At 39.7% G+C, this 3,489-nt stretch overlaps 1 non-coding gene across 1 annotated transcript; it reads left to right on the forward strand.

Moving 5' to 3' along the window:
- Positions 1-3,290: 3,290 nt before the first annotated feature.
- On the forward strand, positions 3,291-3,362 carry TRNAC-GCA. Its single transcript has one exon. It is a non-coding gene; the product is annotated as a tRNA-Cys (tRNA).
- Positions 3,363-3,489: the final 127 nt, after the last annotated feature.

Consider the following 3,489-nt stretch of genomic DNA (forward strand, 5'->3'; position numbering starts at 1 on the left):
CGCGGAAGGAACAGGACTGGGAAAGCCCTGAATCCGGTCACAGGGGCGAGGGTACAGATGGGGAGGTTTACTTTGGAAGTTGGGGGAGGGGGAATGTTTTCTCTGCGATGGAAGCGACAGGGTCAAGGACAGCTGAAGAGAGGCGTCCCCGAGGCGCGTGGGACCCCAAGGGGCTGAGGTCTATCTACCTGCTTCTATTCTCTCTGGTGAGAGGTAACATCTTGCGCTGGGGTGAGGGGGCAGGAATGGAAGAGGACAGCGGGTCACCAGCGAGGCTGCAGTCCGAACGAGGGGAGTCGCACGCTCTGTGTGGGGAATGGTGGGGTTTGACTGGAGCTGCGATCTGGTTCTGCACCGCTCTGAAGCCCACCTTTTGTGGGCACAGAGAACATTGCCGTCTCCCAGATACACTCATCCCCACTCAGGTCAACACAGGGAAAGGGCTAATGATTTTATTCTTTAGCTCCCTATTTTTTTTTTTTAATTCTATGCAAATCTCAGCTCAAAGAGTCCAGGTTACTCTCAAGAGTCGACAAGGTTACTGGTCCCCAGTTCCAGGTTTTGTTAATCATACACCATCCACCCTTTGGATGAGCCCCTCTGCAGAGGAATCCGTTAGCTCAGTGGACGCTTGTGGATTTTACAGGTTGCAACCAGGGTGAAGAGAACTCAGCTCTCAGCTCTGAGGGTCTCTGGTCCTACAGTCTCCAAAAGGAGACAAGAAAGGAGAGAAACAGAAACTAGGACTTGAAGGACAAAGAAGATAGAAGATTTAAACCAAAGTATTATCAGTATTAACATTGAGTGTATAAAGTGCCACAGTAAAAAGACAAAGAATAGCTCTGGATTAAAAAGAAAAACCACTCTATGTTGCTCACAGGAGACACATATAAAACCAAGGATAGAGACATATTAAAAGGACAGCAAAAGAGATACTATGACAACTGAACATGGTGTAGCTATATTATTACCAGACAAAATCTTTCTGAGGCAAAAAGGGATAAAGAAAGACATTCTCCATTGATAAAAAGTGCAAGTCACCAGGCAGGTGATTTCAGTTCTAAATTTGATACACCTAATAAGATAGCCTTAAAACATATTAAGCATAAATTAACAGAATCATAAAGGAGAAATGGATAAACCTGCAATGATGTAAGAGATTTAAAAACTCCTCGTGCGAATTGATAGAACAAGCAGAGATAATATGAGAAGGATATAGAAGATACGAAGGATAGAATTATCAACGTGACCTAATTAACGTATAAAGAACCTTACACTCCACAATTGTAGGACATACATTTTTTTCCAGGAACCCATAGAACATTGACAAGAATTGACTGCATACTGAACATAAAGCAAGTCTTAACAAATTCCAAAGTATTTAAATCACGAAAGTATGTTTTCTGACCAAAATAAAATTAAGCTAGAAATCGATGACATCAAATAACTAGAAAATCCAACAAATGACTAAAAAAACCCACCTATGTTTGGAAATGAAAAATTACACTTCTAAATAACTCATGGATCAAAGGAAAAGTGCAGTTACATTAGGAATTAGAAGATATTTTTAACTGAATGATGAGGAAAATGCTAGATATTGAAACTTGTCAGTTGCAACTACAGCATGACTTAGAGAGCAATGTATATATAGCCTTAAGGGATCGTGAAAAAAAAAGCTGAAAATTAATTAAGCATCTAGCCCTAAAAAGGCATAAAGGGTACAGTAAAATAAACCCAAAGAAAGAAATAAGGACGACAATAATAAAGATTAATGGATGAAATAGAAAACAAATATACAAGAGACAAAGTCGGTGAAGCAAAAGTTGTTCTTCAAAACAAATAATGAGCGTGACAACCCAGATGAGATCGACAAAGTAAAACGAGAAAACACTAAGAACCTATATAAGGAATTGAAGAGGATACATTATTATGATTTCCAAAGATGTTAAAAGGCCATAAGACAGTTGTATAAATGACTTTATGTTCATTAAATAGAATATTGAGATGCCATGGAAGATTTTCTAAAAAAAATATGACTTCCTCGAATAGAGAGAAATCCTTTGCTAGATGGTCCTTGCTCTCTCCTCCTCACTGCTCTGCGCTGGTTGGTTCAACGGAAAAATACAAGATTTTAGCTGATATCGGTGCTCGTATGACAACTTTCTATGCAATTAACGGCAAAGCTCCACAGTCCCCTGTCTTCCAGCAAGGTCATGTCCTTCGCCAAAAAGCTTCCAGTCATGTGTTCCCTCTGAACTTCTCTATACATATACGATATGGCGCAGAGGAGAATGTCTCTTCTGGAATACTTGGTAGTGTGTCCAACTGGGCTAAGCCCGAGAACATGGTTTCTCAGGAAAAGAAAGTTTGGGGAATTGCAGACATCCTGATGTAGTGTTTGTAACTTTTCCCCTAATAAATCCTACTTTATGCTTACACTAGCAGTATTTGCTCCCATCCTCTGGCTTAGTTTTTATCAAAATTGACACAAGAAGAAATCAAATCCATAACGAAAAAATTTTCCATTAAAAAAATAAATAAACAAACTTCCAGGCTCAGAGAGTTTTAACATATGTTATACCAAACATTTAAGAGATAATGTAAATTGTTATTTTTGTATTACATAAACACTTCTGGAGAATAAAAATGAAAACAAATGGTACCTTCCCTAACTTATTTTATGAGGCTAGTTAAACTTGATTTAAAAAAATAAGAGAGTATATGAAAAAAAAAAAAACCAGTCCAATCTCACTTATTAACATAGATTTCTAAACCATAAACAAAAATATTAGTAAATCAAATTCAGCATGGCATATAAAAGAATTGTGTTAGCATAGGTCCATTAATGCTTTTAGGGATTCCTAAATCTACTAAGCCACTTACTTTTGACTATTTCTTTGAGTGGATCATTCTCTACCTATTTTAACTGAAGGTCAGGCCTTTGTTAAGTGGGTTTGGACAGACACCTCAATTATGTGGAGCTCTGCTTTTTAGGTACCCAATGTGACGAGCACAGGCATTTGACTCTAAAGGCCATTCTAATAGCCAGTGTCAATGCTTGTCCAGGCTGCTGCCCACACCCAGGGGCTGTGGGTCAGGAGGATGCTGTTGCGGGTCTTTTGAGGAGTCATCCCATCTCCTGCTGTACAGCAGGTTGATGGGTTTTCACTGAAGTAGGCCCGGAAGCTCCCCAAAGAGGTGCATCCTGAAGTGGCAGTTCATAGGTTTACAGGTAGTCTGGGTGTGGCTGTACAGATGAAAAATATTAATTAAGGCCCACCCCAGCAGAAGGGGGTATAGCTCAGGGGTAGAGCATTTGACTGCAGATCAACAGGTCCCCAGTTCAAATCTGGGTGCCCCCTGTGCTTTTCTTTTTCCCCCCCCATTTTGACTTTTTAAATCGGTGCTGCATTTCCATTTCTTCTTCCTTATTAGACATCGACGTAAAGGTTTTTTTTTCTGGAACAAGCAAATGGTGAAGCTTTAATA

The sequence above is a fragment of the Pteropus vampyrus genome, unplaced genomic scaffold, assembly GCF_000151845.1.
Source record: "Pteropus vampyrus isolate Shadow unplaced genomic scaffold, Pvam_2.0 Scaffold112, whole genome shotgun sequence".
Lineage (NCBI taxonomy): Eukaryota > Metazoa > Chordata > Mammalia > Chiroptera > Pteropodidae > Pteropus > Pteropus vampyrus.